The sequence below is a fragment of the Rhinolophus hipposideros genome (assembly GCF_964194185.1).
Source record: "Rhinolophus hipposideros genome assembly, contig: HAP1_SCAFFOLD_76, whole genome shotgun sequence".
Lineage (NCBI taxonomy): Eukaryota > Metazoa > Chordata > Mammalia > Chiroptera > Rhinolophidae > Rhinolophus > Rhinolophus hipposideros.
The window spans coordinates 219,350-241,598 of NW_027668869.1; the positions used below are offsets into that span (position 1 = coordinate 219,350).

The 22,249-nt window shown below is 40.0% G+C and overlaps 1 long non-coding RNA gene across 1 annotated transcript; it reads left to right on the forward strand.

Annotated features, from left to right (window-relative positions):
- The first annotated feature begins 1,592 nt into the window (after window positions 1-1,592).
- LOC308495736 lies at window positions 1,593-14,481 on the forward strand. The gene is made up of 3 exons (XR_013993040.1): window positions 1,593-1,676; window positions 2,959-3,013; window positions 14,363-14,481. It is a non-coding gene; the product is annotated as an uncharacterized lncRNA (long non-coding RNA).
- Window positions 14,482-22,249: the final 7,768 nt, after the last annotated feature.

Sequence of the window (22,249 nt, forward strand, 5' to 3'; positions counted from 1 at the left end):
CGATAGGTTCCTAGGGGAAGTAATTAGGATCTCAACAAAATTATCAGCCACCATAAGGTCTACCCTGTAAATCAAAAGTTTAATTACGACAGGTTTCAACGAATTCGATCAATAGCCCCCCAGGTGAGAGAGTACCTGGAGTAAGACATTTGATTCACACAATGTGAGAGGAAGCATCTGGACTGGGAAGAAAGGATAGCTCCAACTGACTTAAGCTGTCAAACAAGATGGTGGAGTGTACTTGCGAAAGGAATTTCAGAACACTTCCATAGGTCAGGTCAGGTCCCAAGGAATAGGAAGTTATTCAATAGAGCAAACAAAAATGGAAAGGCGAATAGTAGATAATGTGAACCTTATGAAAAAACTTATGCATTCTGAGAGAAAAATAGGACAAAGTATGCTGGTCAACATCCTAAGGGTGAGGAGCTGCCAAGAACTGAAAATAACGCTATGTTCGTAGTCACAGTGATAAGAATCCCCATGAAATGTACCAGATGAGCTGATCCACAGCAAGTCATGGTGTATGAGTGTGTGGTTGAGGGACACTGTCTATGAGGAGCTCCAGGGGAAAAAGGAAAGTACAGATGACCTCAGTAAAGGGGTCAAGGCTGCCACTGTAGATGAGGGAATGTGGTTTGAAGCACTGGGATGTAAGGAACTGAGAGCATTTAAAAAGAGGAATAGAAAAGGGTCAAGGCCTGACCACCAGGACTGCTGTTCAGAGATGAGTTGGGCTAGGAAGACTATAGAAAGGGTGTGGGCATCCTTATCAGTTGCTGCTGAGAAGTAAAGCAGGACAAGGACTAAAAGAGATGACCCTGAAAAATGTTTTCGCGCAATTATAAGGACAGAAAGTCAGGCTCTCATGTAAAAGAAGAGAATAAGTGGCGAAAATATGGACCTGGGGATGAGACCACACATTAAAGAGGGTTAGAGTCCAAGGAGAAAAACAAGATGACAGAAAAAGTTACAGGAATCAAGAAAAAGTTATGTGTTTATATAATATAGAGAAGATAAACTTTAGTTAAAGAGAAAAATATTTACTAGAAAAGCAGAAATTGAAACCTATGGAAGAACGCTTAACAGAGAATGAGTGTCTTCCTCTGATGCTCATATCAGATTATCACAATAATGTAAGGTGGACTGCACGGGAAGTTTTCAAAGATTATCGTAGAAAAATGTGATTCCATAAGCCCTGTAAAATTTTGAACTGTTGATGAAAATGTCTCTGGAGGCATTTCTACAAACTGAAATGTAAATAGAGCCACTATTTAAATCAGGTCTGTAACACTTAGTATTTTTACATGTAAAAACGTCTGTTTTTAAGAAAGTTTGGCAATTTAAATTCCAGGAAACCAATGATGACACTGTAAAATCAATTTCAGCTGTTTTAAGAAAAGTCATTGTTTTTGAAATCTGCCCTTACTGGCATCAGGTTTATAAACTACATTTTATACACCTGTCTACATATATTCCTCATGAACTCATGAGGAATAATGTTTTAAAGAAAGAAGAGTGAGTCTCTAGAATTTTAAAATTAACTTTCTTTAAAAATGTTTTTCAAAGTCTGAGGATGAAAAGGAACAATTAAAGTACTATGAGAAGTTAGAATCTCTGCAATATAATTTGAATCAACAAAAGAAGAAAAATGATGAATTAGAGACCGAGGTTACCAGGTAAGGTTTTAATATTTCAGATCATGTCAACCATTAATTACTATTTAATTATAATTCTTACTTTATGAAAACCTAAGTACAAATGTATTTCATACCTGTAATTTTCATAATTAAACAAGTTATCCTACTTACGAATTTACATCAGAAACTCACAGCATAGTCAAACTTGTGTGAATGCCAAAATATTATACCTACTCTTGAATGATTCCTAAAACTATAATGACCGTGTCTTTTGCATATACTGTCAACTGCACTCTTCCTGGTCTCCATTGAATCTTTATTTCTGCAGGATGTCTGTGCTCTCTTTGGTAATCTTTCCTTCTTTTTGTAGTGTTCTTCCCTTCAGCATTCTAACAGTTTAATGTCTAAAAACCTATCTGTGGTATTGTTTAACAACATCAGAATTGTTATTGATTTGGCTTCTATGTTCTTTCTACTTTTTTGTCAGTTATAAAATATGTCATACATACCAAACCATATGTATAACTTAAAAAAGAATGAGATGAGTAATCATCTCACTCAGATAATAATGGAATCTTTCCCAACGTCTGGGAATCCCGCACGTGGCTTGCTTTCTGTTTACTTGCTGCTTACTGAATGAAGTTTTTTCTCTGATTCTCCTCAGTGTTTTTTCTCCCATGTCACTGTCTTTCTCTGCATTGTTTTGTATTCTTCTCATTTTGTTAACTTTGTGCTAGCAAAGATCTCTTCGTAAAACAGACTCGAAGAGACTGTGACACATTATCTCTCCAATTTCCTTTCTTCTAAAGCCCTGCCCCTTTCCTTTCCCCTCCACTCAGACTTCAGATTTTTCTTTCCGGTTTCTCTTTCTATTTTGAATGATCTCTTGTTGGTACCTACTTTCTTTTCTTCTGGCAGACTGCAGTCAGTAGGCACCGAATGGTATTTTGGTGTCTTTTCAAAACATCCACATATATTATACTTTTCTTTTCACCTTGGATACTAATCTCTGGTTTATAGCTGATATTTAATATGTTTGATACTAACAATCTTAAGTGGATATTAATAATACTTTAATTATAAGAACCTTACATTGTTACAATATGAAGTCTGTATCATATGTATCACAATTGTTTTATGTTACTTACCTAAGGTTATAATTTTATTAGTATGCTTTCAAACTCTTATACTGGAACAAATAGGAGAGGATCATAATTTATAGATTTGTTTATTTTGTATGATAGACATATCATCTCTTTAAATAATTACTAAACATTTACTCTTAAAGAATTTGACTTACTCGTTTTCTACAATTCTGCAGACTGAAGACCCTCTTTCAGAATACAAGGATGCTACATGACAGTCAAAATGGAGAGGTTAGTTTCCTTGGAGACTTAGAACCCAATCAATCTGAAATGGCTATTCAGATGGCTAGGTTAAAACAGAAGGTACTTTGTAATCCGTTTGGGACCCAGAAATCACTTAATTTGGGGAAATAGAAACCACTCAATGCTTTGAGCAGTACAATATTGATTTCTCTCTTAATTTTACAGACTCAAGCAGTGAAAAAGATAGCTTATTTTCTATATCATTTTTCTATAAAAGGGCATACTGTTACCTCTCCTATGTCTCAACCCTGGCTAGTGATCTAAAGCCAAGAAGGACACCGTTGCATGACCCCAAAGCACTGGCTCCAATCTGCATTGAGATATAATGAACATAGCATGCAGTTCCATCATTTAAAGTATGCAGTGCAGTGACTTTTAGTGTATTCAAAGCTTTATGCAGTCATCATCACAGTCAGTTTTACAACATTTTCATCACCCTGGAAAGTATCTGTGTGCTGTTAGCCTTCACCGTGTGCCAGTCTGCCCTTCCCACTCTTCTTAGCCCTAGGGAACCACTAGTGAACTCTCTGCTCCATATTGTGGTTTTGATGTAGTTTTTTCTGATGACTAATGATACTGAGCAATCTTTTCCCATGCTTATTATCCATTTGTATAACTTCTTTGAAAAACTGTTGTTTCAATTCCTTCGCCCTTTTAAAATTGCACTGTCTCTTTCTTGTTGAATTGTAAGAGTTCTTTATATATCCTGGATACAAATCGCTTATCAGATATAGGATTTTCAAATATTTCTCCCTTTCATTAGCTTGCCTTTTTAGTCTTTCAATGGTATCCTTTAAAGCACAGAAGCATTTTATTTTAATGGAGTCCAGTTAATCTATTTTTTTAAACACTCAATTACGAACTCTTTCATGAAGACGTATAACTATGCTTTCTTCTAAGCTTTTATAATTTTAGCTTTTACATTTTGAGATAATTTTTATATCTGGTATGATGTAGAGCTCTAATTTTTTCTTTTGCATGTGGATATCCAGTTGATCCAGTATCATTTGCTCAAAAGACTATTCACCTCCAATTGGATTTTTTAGCACCCTTGTCAAAAATCACTCGGCTCTACATATGAGGTTAATTTCCGGATCCTTAATTTTGATTCATTGATCTATAGATCTGTCCTTACGCCATTACCAAATCAAATGTTATGAGAACTCTTCCCCAGTCATCTTGCATATTACCAGATGCCTTATGGAATAATAAAATGTCAATGTAGGGGAATATCTTTAATTCCACTTCTGTGGAGATGTTTTGCTTCTGGATGGAGCCTGTGGCCCGCAGACCTTGGTGACCTTATGACATGATGGGATATTAGGCTTACAAAGTCGACTCATTCCTTTTGTTTTCTTCATTCAAAACATTAATCTTTAACCCAGTGCCTCCCTTTCACTCCCATTTCCATCAAATGTCGGTAATAGGATCTGATACTTGGTGGACAACTTTCTTCATTTTGTCTATCTCCTAATCCATAGCCTCTTCCATAGATTTCACTGTCTAGGAAGGAGAAGATGAAACCTGGACCATCTGCTTTCCTCTTTAGAAATCTCTCTAATCCATCATCTTGCAATTGAAAAGTAGATTCTGTTTGACCCGGTTCTTTTCTGAAACACTGGTGCCAATCTTGTTCTTGGCATAGATCCTACATTCTCAGAAACACATTGAGATGCATAGTTGTACCTTTAGCTTCATATATAATTAATGGAATAAATATTTCATCCCATCCAAAGAAAACATTTCAAGAGTACAGCTGTTCAACCTTTTATGATAAAAACCCTTAAGAAAGTGGGAATAGAGGGATCATATCTTAACATAATAAAGGCCATATATGACAAACCCACAGCTAACATCATACTCAATGGGGAAAAGCTAAAACCATTCCCCCTAAGATCAGGAACAAGACAAGGTTGCCCACTTTCTCCACTTCTATTCAACATAGTGCTGGAAGTTTTAGCCACAGCAATCAGACAAGAGAAAGAAATAAAAGGCATCCAAATTGGTAAGGAGGAAGTAAAATTATCATTATATGCAGATGATATGATACTATATATAGAGAAGCCTAAAGACTCCACCAAGAAACTATTAGAACTGATAGATGAATTTAGTAAAGTAGCAGGACATAAAATTAATATTCGGAAATCAGTTGCATTTGTATATACCAATGATAAAATAGCAGAAGGAGAAATTAAAAAAACAATTCCATTTACAATTGCTCCAAAGACTATAAAATATCTGGGAATAAATCTAACCAAAGATGTAAAGGATCTGTACTCAGAAAATTATACAACACTGAAGAAAGAAATGAAAGAAGACATAAATAGATGGAAACACATTCCATGTTCATGGATAGGAAGAATTAATATAGTTAAAATGTCCATACTGCCTAAGGCAATATACATATTCAACGCAATTCCTATCAAACTACCAACGACGTTTTTCACAGAAATAGAACATATAATCCTAAAATTTATATGGGACCATAAAAGACCCCGGATAGCCTCAGCAATCTTGAGAAATAAGAACAAAGTGGGAGGTATAACGATACCTGATTTCAAACTATACTACAAGGCTACAGTAATCAAAACAACATGGTACTGGCATAAAAATAGATACATAGATCAATGGAACAGAATAGAGAGTCCAGACGTAAATCCATGCCTATATGCCCATCTAATCTACGACAATGGAAGCAAGAATGTACGATGGGGTAAAGATAGTCTGTTCAATAAGTGGTGTTGGGAAACCTGGACGGACACATGCAAGAAAATGAAGCTGGACCACCTCCTTACACCATATACAAAAACAAATTCAAAATGGCTTAAAGACTTAAATGTAAGATCTGAAACCATAAAATATCTAGAAGAAAATATAGGAAGAAACTTCATGGACATTACCCGCAGTAAGATTTTCACTGATATATCCCCTCGCGCGAGCGAAGTAAGAGAAAAAATAAACATGTGGGATTACATCAAACTAAAAAGTTTTTTCACAGCAAAGGAAACCATCAATAAAACAAAAAGGGATCCTACTCTATGGGAAAAGATATTTGCCAATGATATATCTGATAAGGGATTAATATCACAAATCTATAAAAAACTTACTCAACTCAACTCCAAAAAAACAAACAACCCAATTAAAAAATGGGCAGAGGACTTGGGGAGACATTTCTCTAAAAAGGACATACAGAAGGCAAGAAGACATATGAAGAAATGCTCAACCTCACTAACCATCAGAGAAATGCAAATAAAAACCACAATGAGATACCACCTCACTCCAGTCAAAATGGCTATTATCAATAAATCAACAAACAACAAATGCTGGCGCGGATGTGGAGAAAAGGGAACGCTAGTGCACTGTTGGTGGGACTGCAGATTAGTGCAGCCACTATGGAAAACAGTATGGAGGTATCTCAGGAATCTGAAAATGGAACTACCCTATGATCCAGTAATTCCACTCCTAGGCATCTACCCGGAGAAATCCAAAACTCCAATTCAAAAATCTGTATGCACTCCTATGTTTATTGCAGCACTTTACACAATAGCCAAGATATGGAAACAACCAAAATGCCCATCGGTAGATGACTGGATTAAGAAGCTGTGGTACATTTATACAATGGAGTATTACGCAGCCATAAAGAAGAAAGAAATCTTATCATTTGCAGCAACATGGATGGATCTAGAGAACATTATGTTAAGTGAAATAAGTCAGAAAGAGAAAGACAAGTACCATATGATCTCACTTATATATGGAATCTAAAGAAAAGACTATGTGAATGAACTAATCAGAGTCAGTTTGGGGGACGCAGAGAAAAAACCGAGAGTGGTTAGATGGGTGTGTGGGAGGGGGTTGGGGATAAGGGGAAAGGTGAAGGGATTTGGAAGCAGCTGGTAACCACAAGATGGCCTCAGGGTTTTTCTTTTGAAAATTAATTTGGGGAAGGTATTCTATAATGTTGTAAAGATTTTGTTGGGTATCCGATGGACATGCGTCCTATTTGGGAGACCACCTCAGGGATACTGTGGATACCTGATCATGGCATTGTACATCAGAAGCTAAACATTAATGAATGCCAACTATAATTTTATATATATAATGTGATGGTTCAGTGTGAGGTCGGAGGGATAGTGGATGCGGGGAGGGGGGTTCACAGTATGAGGGATATAAATGATGAACGTCTAAGTATTACCTTGTTTTGTACACCTGAAACTAATAAATAAATTAATAAAAAAAAAATGTTAATGACTGAGTCAAAATGTAGAATTGAGCACTGACTTTCACGGTCTGGTTTACAGCAAATTCTGCACAACTCACTTACCCACTTTATGTCAAAATTCTGTTATCTTTCACAAGGGTATAAGGATAATAAAAGGCAAAGCAGTAAAAAAAAAAAAAAAAAAAAATTTTATATATATAATGTGATGGTTCAGTGTGAGGTCGGAGGGATAGTGGATGGGGGGAGGGGGGTTCACAGTATGAGGGATATAAATGATGAACGTCTAAGTATTACCTTGTTTTGTACACCTGAAACTAATAAATAAATTAATTAATAAAAAAAATAAAATAAAATAAAAAAAAAAAGAAACAAATAGAAACAAAAAAATAAATAAATAAATAAAAGTCAAGTGTGACTTTGTGTTTAGAATCAACATCCACTTTCTCTCAATCAACTATGAATATGTTTATGTTAGTATTCCTCCCTTCTATTATGGATTGCCAGATATTGATATAGGATACATCTACATGTAAGTTTCAAGAACTCTTCTGGAATGTGTTTGTCATTGATTGGCGTTACATTATTAGTTTGTTCGTAAGTTATACATTTATTATATATTTCCTTATTTTTATCTGTTGGATTTAGTAAAATGTGTTAATTTATATAAGACAAATTTAAAAAAGCTTTTAAAATAAGAAAACTTTTTTCATAATATTAAAGTATATTTGGATATCTTAAAAAAAAATGTAACTAAAGTGATACATTTAAAATGCTTGAAAATTTGCCTTTAAATTTTATTTCAGATGTTAAATATCATTGCCTAATATATGCTTTGAGATGCTTTGGCTTCTTAATTGGTTTTAGTTGGAGATGATTCATAAAAATTTTAAAGTTTTGTGCATCCCAGTTTTTCTTCCCCTAAGCGTAAGTGAATGATGGCCGGCCAAACACCTAACCACAAATGGATGTTTATTATTAAATGAAACAGATATCATCCTTTTTAATAATTCGGCAAACTTATAATACTGCAGAAAGATTAGTCTCTGTTTTTATGGTTAAAGTTATCTTCTAACAAGAGAGTATATCCTTAATTTTTATTTTATTCGTAGCACTATCTATTTCAGTGTTTTAAAATGAGTTGCTTCACAGTTGTACATATTCTAAATAGGGACATTAAGCAAATAATTGAATTTTTAAAATGAAGTTCACTTATGTCTATATGTCTTGACAGCATTTGGGTAATTGATGAGTAAGGTGGCAGTGCTAGGGAGTCTTTAAATCACAACTCGTTTTCTTCGTGTGACCTGGTTGTTAAAAATACTCATTCTTGAGTTCTTGACCAGCAGGAGTTCTGTTCGGTTCTGTTTCATAGTTTCCATCTCTTTGATAAAGTTCTCCTCCGGGTCATTAATTTTACTCCTGAACTCATTGAACTGCCTTGTGAGCGTTGTTATATCTCAGTGACATTCTTCATGCTGTTACTTTGTTTTGTTTTACCCTCCAAAATGTTTATTACATTTAAGCAACATGGAGAATACAGGAAGGAAAGCACAAATCATCTGCTCGGAACAATTGGTCTAATTTATATGCAGCATACAATATAGAAAATTAGTTTAAAACGGTTAGTAGAGGTCAAATTGAGGAGGGCTATAAGTGAGTTTGATTTTTTTTCTCTAGGCAGCAGTAGGCATAAAAAGGATAATGAAATAATAATTCTTTCATGGGGGAGTATATAATATGTGGCAGAGAGTCTTTTATCTCCTTTGTATTTGAAAAATTAAGTGAAGTATAATGTATGTCGTTAGTTTCAGGTGAACAAGCTTTTCCTGGTTCGTGCTACTCTTTGGCCCTAGAAGTAAATACTGTATGTCTTTTGACTATTGACATATAGTATTTTATATAATATAGTATATAATATACTGAGCTTCTTGCTGGGGCTACAGCTGAAAACAGCTCAGCCCTGTTTCTCTTTGGCCATGACTCGACTGTGTTGAACTGGGTTATTTTAAGCTGAGGGCCAGATTGCTGATTGACAGGTGTTATATATGTGCCTGAAAGTCATCAAGAAGTGCTATTGTTTTTTGTTTGTTTGTTTTACTGTGCAGAAACTAGTTCTGGGTGTCTTCTTTTTTTTCAGTGAATGAGTATTATTATTTTTAACTCTTTTTTTATTATTAGATTCAGGTGTACAAAACAATGTAATAGTTACACATTTATAATTTGTATGCCTCACATAATGATGACCCCTCTCCCCTCATCAACGACCCCTCTGACATCACATACAGCCATTACATTTCTACTGCCTCTATCCCTCATGCTGTATTCTACTTCTTGTAAACATATATATACATACATGTATATGTGTGTGTGTGTATAACAATTGTAGTTAACATTAACATTCATTATTGTTCAGCTTCAGCTTCCGGTGTACAGTGCAGTTGTCAGGCATCTACATCATCTCTGAGGTGCTCTCCCTAATGAGACAAGTGTAATCAGATACCCTACAAAATCTTTACATTATTGATTACATTCACCAAATTGACTTTCGTATCCCCATGGCAATCTTGGGGTTATCGATTGTGCTTTGTAATCCCCTCACCTTCCCCCTTATCCCCACCCCCCTCCCATCTAGCAACCTTCAGTTTTTCCTCTGTGTCTCTGAGACTGTTTCTGATTAGTTCACTCATTTATTGTTTTCTTATATTCCATATATAAGTGAGATCATAAGGTATTTGTCTTTCTCTGTCTGACTTATTTCACTTAACGTAATGTTCTCTAGGTCCATCCATATTGTTGCAAATGGTAAGATTTCCTTCTTCTTTATGGCTGCATAATATTCCATTGTATAAATGTACCACAGTTTCTTAATCCAGTCGTCTACCGATGGGCATTTTGATTGTTTCCATGTTTGGCTATTGTGTATAGAGCTGCAATAAACATAGGGGTGCATACATTTTTTTGAATTAGAGTTTTGGATTTCTCCAGATCGATGCCTAGGAATGGAATTGCTGGGTCATAAGGTAGTTCCATTCTCAGATTTTTGAGATACTTCCATACTGTTTTCCATAGTGGCTGCACCAATCTGCAATCCCACCAACAGTGCACAAGGGTTCCCTTTTCTCCACATCCTCGCCAGCGCTTGTTGTTTGTTGATTTATTGATGATAACCATTTTGACTGGGGTGAGGTGGTATCTCATTGTGGTTTTTATTTGCATTTCTCTGATGGTTAGTGAGGTTGAGCATTTCTTCATATGTCTGTTTGCCATCTGTATGTCCTCTTTAGATAAATGTCTCTTCATGTCCTCTGCCCATTTTTTAATTGGTTTGATTGTTTTTTTGGAGCTGAGTTGAGTGAGTTTTTTAATAAAGTTTGGATATATCAATGGCAGATATCTTCTCCCATTCAGTAGGACCCTTTTTTGTTGTAATGATGGTTTCCTTTACTGTGAAAAAAATGTTTAGTTTGATGTAATCCCATATGTATATTTTTTCTGTTACTTCCCTTGCCCAAGGGGATGTATCAGTAAAAATCTTACTCCGGGTAATATATGTAAAGTTGCTTCCTATATTGTCTTCTAGGAGTTTTATGGTATCAGATGTTACATTTAAGTTTTTAACCCATTTTCAATTTATTCTTGTATATGGTGTAAGGAGGTGGTCCAGCTTCATCTTTTTGCATGTGTCTGTCCAGGTTTCCCAGCACCATTTATTGAAAAGACTGTCTTTACCTCACCGTAAATTCTTGCTTCCATTGTCGTAGATTAAATGGCCATATAGGCGTGGATTTATTTTTGTTCCGCTTGTGTGTTCACTGTTAACTTGTCTTCTGAGTCGCTGATTCAATTCTCTGACTCATCTAACCCACTGGTAATTCCTTCAAGCGTGTGTTTTATTTCACTTGTTGTATTCTTTAGTTCTAACTGGTTGTTCATTATGATTTCTCTATCCTTCTTTATGTCGTCACTAAGCTCTTTAAACATTCTTATCGTCGGTGTTCTGAACTCTGTCTCTGATAGATTGGTTACCTCTATTTCATTTGGTTCCAATTCTGGAGGTTTCTTCTGTTCTTTTATTTGGGACATGTTTCTTTGTTTCCCCATTCTGGTTGACTCTCCATGTTTGCTTCGATGTATTAGGTAGATCCCCTAGGATTCTCAGTCTTTGCTTGGTTATCTTATGTAGTGTGTGTCCTTTACATCTGACTTGCACCACTTCCCTATTCTCCTGTGCGTGTGCTCCAAAGTTGACCCTGGTGTTGTGTATATTGTCCTGTGTAAAGTTGAACTTTCATTGCTTTTGGCTGGTCAGTAGGTGGGGTTGCTCCTAGGCTGCCTAGTTGTGAGACTTAGCTCTGCCCTCGGTGGATGATCTGCTGCGTGAGGGTTGACCACTCCAATTAGACTTGGCCTCTATGGGCTCTTGTGCCTGTAGAGAATTCCCTCTGGGTGTGTCACTTGTAGGTCAAACCCAATAATACTCTGGTTGGGTCTGGAGTTGGTGTCAGGAGGTGTTGAATCTTGTGACTCTTGGGCTGGGCCCTGGTGTAGGGCAATTTCAGAACAAAGCCAATCACCAAGCACAACAGCAACAACAAAGTCAAAACCAAATACACTCACGTGTGAAAACAACCAGTAACCCACACTCAACACAGGCAAAAATATCAAAGATACAAAAACAAAACAAAACAAAAAATGCAGCGCCAGTCTTGGCTTAAGCCCACCAAGTAATCTCCAGGCCGTCCTCTGCTGTACCAGAGAGTCCTCTGTGTATTGTTCAGGCAGAGCCGGTCACCTGGTGCCCAGAGTGACCCTGGGACGGCAGATGTAGATGAGTGGGGCTATCGGGTCTGGATGGTAGTTTCTACAAAGTCAGTGCAGTTTCTGCTCTTGCCTGCACATATGCGCACTGAGAGTAACACAACCAGCCCTGTGCCCAGGTCTCCTGAGTCTTAGGTCACTCCTTCCGTGTGTGTGTGCGTGCGTGCATGTGTACGTGTGTGGTGGGAGATTTCTGAGCTGCTGAAAGCCCAGAGCTGCGACTGCTGCCTACTGCTAACCCCTGGGCATGTCTCCACAGTTGTAATTGCCCTGCCCTGGGCAGGTCAGAGAAGGTGGGGACTGGGGATGGAGGAGTCTTCTCTCTCTCAGCCCAGCAGTGTCACACACTTCCCAGCTTCTTCCCTAAGTCGCAGTAGCTACAAACCGGGTCCTCCCAGATCCTGAGCACTATGGGTCCTCTGTAATCTGACACTACTCCTCAGATCAGGGGCCAGCGTGAGTCTCTGGAAGGGTGGGGGTAGGATTGGGAGAGTCGGGGGAGGGGCCCAGGTATGGTGTTTACTTCCTTTGTCCTACCTAGGGCCCAGCTGGAGGTCTCAGCTGAGGTGACTGCCTCAAACTCTGATATGCTGCTCTCTGGGCAGGGAGATGAGCTGTGGGACACAGGGAAAGAGCCCACCTCCTGGCTCTTGTGGTCTCTGTTCTGTCCTGGGACCACCTGCACCTCCGCAGCCATGGATGCGGGCCACGTCTCTCTTCCCACTTCCCCTGCTCGCCCAGTTTGCCCACCTTCAAGTCATCCTCCTACAAGTCTCTTAGCTGTTCTGTGTGATGAGCAGAGAGCATGACTGCTGTTTTGAAATCTCGGTCACAGAGATCACAATCTTCCGTAACTTTGACTTGGTTTCTGGAGAAGTGTCATCTTCTCTCAGTGTTAACCATGTCACCTTGCTTCTTCATGCTGCTGAGTGGCTTGTTCCTCTACAGGAGTACCAGGAAAAAATAACTAAAGAACTATACAAAGACGGTATGTTGCCAAAATGTATTAATTCAAGTTAGATATCATTGATTTCTGGAATAAAATGTAAATATTAAATGGCATCCCTTTTCATGTTCTGATAATAGATACTACATTAAATATTTTCTTGGCCTTAGCAAATAAAAAAGGTGAAAGCATAAATATTCATAGTGAAGACAATGACATATGAGTAATATCTCAGAGACTATGTATCTCTTTTTATTTCTGGCCTGTCCCCTTCCTTTCTTCTGCCATCCCTATGGAACTTTACACCTGCACGTTGAAAACGGGGCTTCATCAACTTTTATGTTTTTGCCAGTGATATGAGGCCCAATAACCAGACTTATCTAGTGATACTTAAGCAATTACTGTTCATATATGGTGTTTCCCTGAAAATAAGACCTAACCGGAAAATAATACCTAATGTGTCTTTGGGAGCAAAAATGAATATAAGACCCGGTCTATTTTTGGGGAAATACGGTACTCCTAGAAGGGCCAAGCTACCATATTTCCCCGAAAATAAGACCAGGTCTTTTATTAATTATAGCTCCAAAAGACGCATTAGGGCTTAATTTCCGGTTAGTCTTATTTTTGGAGGAAACACTGTAGCTGTCACCTGATGGGTGACATTTAAATCTCCAGTCATTTACTTTGTCATTAGTTTACCATGTATCCTCAGGAGAAACTCCACATTGCTTTGCATGGAATGAAAACACCCAAATCAATGTAGTTCTCACCAAACATCTCAGCCTATATCTTGCTACCAACCCTCGTTTGCCCCTTTGCTCTAGCATCTAGCTAAACCAGACTACTTCTCGTTCCGTAGTGTTCTCCCCCATGCTAGTCTTCGCATCTGCGGCTTCCCTCTCAATGGCATCCTCTGTCCTTGTCCTTCAGGCATCAACGTCCATGTCACCTCCACCAGAGAGCAGACAATCAATACTGGGATGTCCCTTCTGTGGGTCCCACTCGCGTCCTGTTGTGCATTTGTATGGTATAGGGGCCTCTGAATGGAAATTGCCTGTTCATCTGTTCCTTCAGCTTATAGTAGATGATGGGTCAGGGCTGGACCGTGTCATCTTCGTCTTGTAACTTCAGTGCTTGTCCTACGACCTTGTTTATAAATGAATGAAGGATGAGACAACCAGAAGCTCTGATACTTGGCCACAATAGCAGTCAAGTCAGTGTGCAGCCGTGGGCAAACTGTATTGAATATGATCTCCTGTTGTGAGCTGTGGCCTCATCTAGAGGTTTTCTCATTCTTCTTAACACTTATACTTAGTTGTATTTTAAAGAACATAATTCTGTTTTTTCTTTCCAGTTCCTGCTGAATTTGAATCTGAATGCAACCGAAAATTTCCTCCATCACCTATTAATGATCTACTTGAGAATATAAAACTAGAAATCGTCTACAATGTGAAAAAAAAGTATAAGCTCTAAAATATAAATAGTACAAGTGTATTTACTGGGCTGTTTAAACAACATGTTAATTGTATCCCAAAATATATAGCATGTGAAATCCATATTACAGGAAAATACTTTTGTATCATATGTTGTGGGGACAGAGCCCCAGAGAGCAGTTTCCAGGCTCTCGGCCTCACGTGGAGGGGTGCTGGCTCAGGTAGTAGATGGCCATCAACTGTGGTTGGATGGCCGTCAGCTGTGGCTAGTTGGCCGTCAGCTGTAACCAGTGAGCCACTGGCCACTAATATATCTGCTGTGGCTACACTAACTGTCGGTGCCTGCCGACGAGACGAACAGTCCCTGAAGTGGGGAGTGAGGATTGAGAAAAAAGAAGAGAGACAAAGATGGGATCGGGAGGGCAGGCAATTCTAAGTAGACTGCTGCAGTTCTAAGTAGAATGCCTCAGCCCAAGTTTATTTTTGCAGCTTATATACTCTGGGCATCAAAAAGTAACAGAACTGTCTGCAATCTAGTAGTTACAATAAAGGTAATACACAAGGGTGTGTTTTTTGGCCAGCTCCACACTTCCTGACCTAGTCTGGTTCTCTGTTCTCAGAGTAGCAAGTTTTGCCTTGCTGGGAGCACAAACCACTCAAGGAAGTCAAAGGTTCAACATTTCACAAAACAACACCTGCTAGCACTTCAGCACGGTTTCCCACAGGTCCCCCTTTTATATATAAAATTAACACAAGGGTTGCGCCTGGCTTAGGTGGTTGGTACAGATATGTCCATTTACCCATCATAGGAGACCATCCCTCTAGCGAACGGTTCCTGTCTTAGGTTATGTACATTCTTACCAAATCCTTACCCATCTTTGGCTGCCGACCCATTGTAGGGGCTTTATACACGGGTGTCAGCGACACGGTGGACCTGGGCAGATAATCTCAACTCATGAACCTTTGTTTGGAGATCGATGTATCCCTTGAGTATTACCTTTCTGAGCAACGGAGTAAAACATATGAATAGAAGAACACCAACAAACATTATTACAAAAGGCAGTAGCAAATGGAACAGAGCTAGAAAGGAGGGGAATTCTCCTCTGAGGTCCGAGTACCAAGGACCTGAAATGTTAACAGGTACCAAAATGAAAGATGGTCGGTGGAGAACTACAGCTCTACTTTTGTCATTTGACCAATTGATGCTATTACTTAGGATACACTGTATACAAGATACATTAAACTGGACCCCGTCAATAGGGGTGATGTTAGAATTACCAATCATAAGCACATATGGAGCCTTGACACAAGCAGTGGTATTGCCTTCTACCTTGCCTCGTCCCTCGTCCATACTCATAGTCACTGTATCCATTGCTCCCACTAGTTTCCAAATATGTCTTGGGGGCCGGGAGGTATACCATAATCCCACAACCACTCCAGCCTTAGTCCCGTGTTGGACATCAGCACCTGTGTCATGGCCTCCGAACCATCTATAACAGCTTGATTAAACCCAGGGACACTATATTCCCAGGGTTCTTTATAACATTGTCTCCAAAGGATGGATCCGTTGTTTTTTCTGTTCTCCTCACCGCAAGGATCATGGGCTTGTGGTGGAGGGATAAAAACATTATCCCTGATGTTTTTCCATCCTGCTGGCTGATGGGATATGACAGTCTGTCCTTGGTTGTCTCAGTGAATTGTCTGGCTGCCCACATGGAAACATCCAGTAACGTTGACAGTCTTCGTGAAGCATATGGGGAGTCCTATGCCCAAGCCGCTATGATTGAATCCAACAGCTTGTAGGACGGCAGGAGCGAATGGATGTCCTAACAGCCTAGTGTCATTTGTCCCAACAATGACTTCAGGCCCGTTCCACACAGTGGGGTGTAGCATGGGAGGGTCAGGAACATATGCCCAGTATGCTGAGGCATCTGCGCAACCAGCAGGATCTCGAAGACGCTCATCAGCAAGCCTCACCAACCTCTCAGGCAGCCACCGGGCACCTCCATTGTCCTGTGAATAAACACAAACATGCCCTCGTCCCCAGATTAGGACTGGCCCCGCCCAAGCCATTGGTTAGTAAGTGGATCTCGCCATCTCACTTGGGCATAATCTTGTTTAGTGTTAGGATGCCACAAGCGATCTGCGGCAGATCTGCCACGCGCATCCAGGTTTAAAAAATTTAGAACAAAGAGTGTGATTAAGGATTGTATGTGGGGAGACGGGGTAGACTCTAACGCTGCTGCCACACATTTTTGACATAGAGTAGGGCTATTAGCCATACCTTGAGGCAGCACCAGCCATTGATATCTCTTCATAGGTTCTTGTAAGTTAGTTGAAGGAACACTGAATGCAAACCTTTTACAGTCCTTGGGGCACAATGGTATTGTATAAAAACAATCCTTTAAAGCCAGGATTCTCTTATATGTGTTTTTGGGTATAGCAGAAGGATTAGGCAATCCTGGTTGTAAAGCCCCCGTGAGCTCCATAGTCTCATTTATTTTTCTCAAATCTTATAAGAACCTCCATTTACCTGATTTTTTCTTAATTACAAATATGGAGAGTTCCATGGAGAGTTAGAAAGTGCTATATGTCCCTTATCAAGTTGCTCCTGTTCCAGCAACCTTGCAGCCTGTATCTTTTCTGATGATAGGGGCCACTGTTCTACCCAAACAGGTGTGTCGCTTTTCCAAGTGATAGCATCTGCATGGGGTACAGAAGGAGTAGTGACCCCCGTTAAAAATATCCCAAGCCAGCTCTCTGTGGTAAGGGCGAGGGAAAGATAGGCTCTTTTCTCCCTTGTCCAGAGGGACCTGAGCCATCTCTAGGCAGGAGTCCCTGATGGAACATCATCTTAGTGACCTGTTGATTAGGGCTGTACAGGTAAACTCCCATCTGACTCATGACATCTCTGCCCCATAGATTGACAGGCAATCCTGCCACTGTGTATGGTTGAAAGGATCCTTCATGTCCCTCTTGATCTTTCCACAACAATATATCACTGCTCTGTTCTGGTGACTGAGATTGTCCTATGCCTTGTAATTGGGTTACTGTTTGCTGCTTTGGCCAGTGGCTAGGCCACTGATCTGCAGTTAAAACAGAGACATCGGCCCCCGTGTCTAAAAGGCCCATGAAGGAACGGCCATTAATGGATAGTGGTAATTCTGGCCTGGTGGTGAATGGCCTGGACCCAATAAGCATCTGATGAACCAAGGCCCGCGTCGCCTCGGGATTTATGGCCTGCGGTTTTACCCGGTTTGACATGTGGAATTAACAATGATTGTGCTATGCGTTGGCCCTTATCGATCACTGAAATGCCTCCAGGCGAATGTGTCATAATCTTGATCTCTCCTGTATAATCCATATCCACAACTCCCGGAGCAACCTATATCCCTTTCATGGTAATACTACTCCTTCCTAGGATGAGTCCCACAGTCTGTGGAGGCAGAGGCCCAAAGACCCCTGTAGGAATAGCTCGCATTCCCATCTCAGGTGTTAGTACTGTGTAGGCGGCGCTACTGAGGTCCAATCCTGCGCTGCCTGGGGTTGGTCGGAAGAGTTCCTGAATGGATTTCCCTGGTGGGGGACCAACTGCGGCAGCGCCCCATAGCATTGTTGCGGGGCCTGGGGCTGGCCCCTCTTCCTGTTTCCTGGAAGAAGAGGATTACCGGAGGCATCCCTCTTAGATTTACATGCATTGGCCCAGTGTTTACCTCTCTTACATTTTGGGCATAATCCAGGTTGTTTTGGGCCCTCCTTCCTTTGAGGCTGACCTTGTTTATTAGGGAAGTTTTTGATCATATGGCCCGGCTGTCCACACCCAAAACAGTTGCCCTGTCCCTTTATTTTCTTTTGTTGTTGTTGTTGGAATAACATTTCTCTAACAGTCTTTCCTTGCAAAGCAGCGGCCATTGCAAGACCCTGTGTATAAGAAGGTCCTATTTTTGAGCACAACCAGACATAATCTGACAAGTCACTCTTATTTTTGTAAGGTCATAATGCAGCCTGGCATGCAGAATTAGCATTCTCAAAAGCGAGCTATTTAACTAACAGCATGCTGGCATCTGAGTCTCCCAGAATTCTTCCAGCCGCCTGCATTAATCGCGAAAGGAAGTCTTGGAAAGTCTCATCAGGCCCCTGGATAATTTTAGAGAGGTCCTCAGAACGTTTTCCAGGCATAGGAATCTTTTTCCATGCACGCCTGGCGGCAGCACTTGTTTGTGCATAAGCAGCCGGGTCAAAATTTAATTGTGCCAACTATAATTTTATATATATAATGTGATGGTTCGGTGTGGGGTCGGAGGGATGGTGGATGGGGGGAGGGGGGTTCACAGTGTGAGGGATATGGATGATGAACGTCTAAGTATTACCTTGTTTTGTACACCTGAAACTAATAAATAAATAAATTTATGAAAAAAAAAAATTTAATTGTGTTTGCAAGTCTCTATAAGGTCCTTCACCTGCCAACATATCAAAGGAGATAGGAATGTTTTGTGTCTGATTTATCTCTGCAGTACTCTGACAGAATTCTGCAAAGTCAGACTGCCATAAGATATAGTCCCCTCCTGATAAGCAAGCCCTAGCAAGTTGCTTCCAATCACTAGGCGGCAGGGCTTCTGTAGCTAGTGATTCTAGCAGGGCCTGGGTGAACGGGGCATTAGGACCATATTGAGAACATGCCATTTTTAATTCTTTTAAACTTTTGAATGCAAAAGGCACATGGTCTCGGACAGGATTTCCTTGTGCGTCCTGTCTTTCTATCACAGGAAATGCCAACCCAGAATCTCCAGTATCTTCCCCTAACTTGCAGGCGGTTTGCAAAACCTTACGCAGAGGAGAATCACGAGGGCAAGTCTGTTCTGCCTGCCTCGATTGTACCATCTGCACCTGCACAGAGAGGGAGGCAATTGCTGACTGCAATCCATCAATCTCTGCCTGGAGAGGATTCAGATGTCCTGTCTTAGCACCTGTTTCTGTCTGAACCACCCCATTATAATCTTCAGGGTCATGATATCGAGGACCGGCTTCCTCTAGGCCTTCCCCATCTAGGCCCTCCTCATCTTGGGGGTCCAGTCCGTTTAGCACACTTTTTAACATTTGAGTAAAAGACATTCTGCTTTTACCCTGTCCCATGATTTTTTACTCCCGACTGTGGTATCTCACCGCACCCCTTACCTTATGTGACGCGTGTCAGCTCCTTGCGGTGTCCTTCACTTTATCCCCAGTATTCAGGTCCCTGTTCGGGCGCCACTTGTCGGTGCCTGCCGACGAGACTAACAGTCCCTGAAGTAGGGAGTGAGGATTGAGAAAAAAGAAGAGAGACAAAGATGGGATGGGGGGGGGGTGAGGGGAAGGGGGGGCAGGCAATTCTAAGTAGACTGATGCAGTTCTAAGTAGAATGCCTCAGTTCTAAGTAGAATGACTCACCCCAAGTTTATTTTTGCAGCTTATATACTCTGGGCCTCAAAAAACTAACAGAACTGTCTGCAATCTAATAGTTACAATGTTGGGATACACAAGGGCTTGTTTTTTGGCCAGCTCCACACTTCCTGACCTTGTCTGGTTCTGTGTTCTCAGAGTAGCAAGTTTTGCCTTGCTGGGAGCACAAACCACTCAAGGAAGTCAAACGTTCAACATTTCACAAAATAACATCTGCTAGCACGTCAGCACGGTTTCCCACATTAGTGTATTCAAAGCTTTATGCAGTCATCATCACAATCAGTTTTACAACATTTTCATCACCCTGGAAAGTATCTGTGTACTGTTAGCCTTCACCGTGTGCCAGTCTGCCCTTCTCACTCTTCCTAGCCCTAGGGAACCACTAGTGAACTCTCTGCTCCATATTGTGGTTTTGATGTATTTTCTGATGACTAATGATGCTGAGCTATCTTTTCACATGCTTATTGTCCATTTGTATAACTTCTTTGAAGAACTGATTATTCAATTCCATTGCCCATTAAAATTGGTTTGTCTTTGTCTTGTTGAATTGTAAGAATTCTTTATATATCCTAGATACAAATCGCTTATCAGATATAGGATTTTCAAATATTTCTCCCTTTCATTAGCTTGCCTTTTTAGTTTTTCAATGGTGTCCTTTAAAGCATAGAGTTTTTTTTTTTTTTATTTTAATGAAGTCCAGTTATCTACTTTTGTTTGGTACTGTCATATCTAAGACACAATTGCCAACTCCAGTCGTGAAGACATGAAGCTTCTTCAAAGCTTTTATAGTTTTAGCTTTTACCTTTTGAAATAATTTTATATATGGTATGATGTAGAGGTTTAATTTTTCTTTTGCATGTGGATATCCAGTAGACCCAGTATCGTTAGTTCAAAAGACTATTCATGCCCAACTGGATTTTTCGGCACCCTTGTCAAAAATCACTTGACTGTATATATGAGGGATAATTTTTGGATCATCTTTTCCAATTTATTGGTCTATAGATCTGTCCTTACGCCATTACCAAATCAAATGTTATGAGAACGCTTCCCCAGTCATCTTACATATTACCAAATGCCTTATGTAATAATAAAATGTCAATGTAGGGGAATATCTTTAATTCCACTTCTATGGAGATGTTTTGCTTCTGGATGGAGCCTGTGGCCCGCAGACCTTGGTGACCTTATGACATGATGGGATATTAGGCTTACAAAGTCGACTCATTCCTTTTGTTTTCTTCATTCAAAACATTAATCTTTAACCCAGTGCCTCCCTTTCACTCCCATTTCCATCAAATGTCGGTAATAGGATCTGATACTTGGTGGACAACTTTCTTCATTTTGTCTATCTCCTAATCCATAGCCTCTTCCATAGATTTCACTGTCTAGGAAGGAGAAGATGAAACCTGGACCATCTGCTTTCCTCTTTAGAAATCTCTCTAATCCATCATCTTGCAATTGAAAAGTAGATTCTGTTTGACCCGGTTCTTTTCTGAAACACTGGTGCCAATCTTGTTCTTGGCATAGATCCTACATTCTCAGAAACACATTGAGATGCATAGTTGTACCTTTAGCTTCATATATAATTAATGGAATAAATATTTCATCCCATCCAAAGAAAACATTTCAAGAGTACAGCTGTTAAAATTCAGGAAGTAATTAATCAATCAGAAACAAGTAAAAGATTTGTTTGGGGCAGACAGCAGGAAGACCTACACCTGAACACCCGGCTCGCATTGTGGCCCGAGCCTCCCCACAACACGGGGCTGGATTCCAAGGTTCAGATCCTCAGAGACATAACCAACAGGAGTTGTGTTGCCCTTTGTGAAGGAGTCTTGGAATTCACAGGGAATGTCTTTCAACATATTCTGTTCATTAGGAGCCAGTCACTAATGTTGACCCATATTGTAGTGGTTTTATGCAATGAATATTTCAAAATTTAAGGACACATTTAAAAACCACCTTGATCTGTCCACTGGCCACAATTCTTTACGTTCCCCCCACATGGAAAATACACTCATCCCTACACAATACTCGCCACAAGTCTCAATTTAATGGCATCAGGCTCAGGTTCGAATCTAAGATTTTACCATCTTAGTCTGGTGCAAATGGGGATGAAGGGCCTGGGTTTTGGTTTCTAGGATAAAGCCCCTTGAGGACAATTCCTTTCAATATGAAAACATGAGAAAGGAAGAGACAAGTTATCTACCACCCACACACCCAACATTCTGCTCGACTGCTGAAGTTTCCCCTGCAGAAATAGAAAGTGGAAGGCACGTTAGTCCATAGCAATTCTGAAATACAGCCTGATGTGTGCTGTCCGTTCTTTGATTAGGACTTAGTCCTAATCATGCCAATGCTTCTCCATGGCC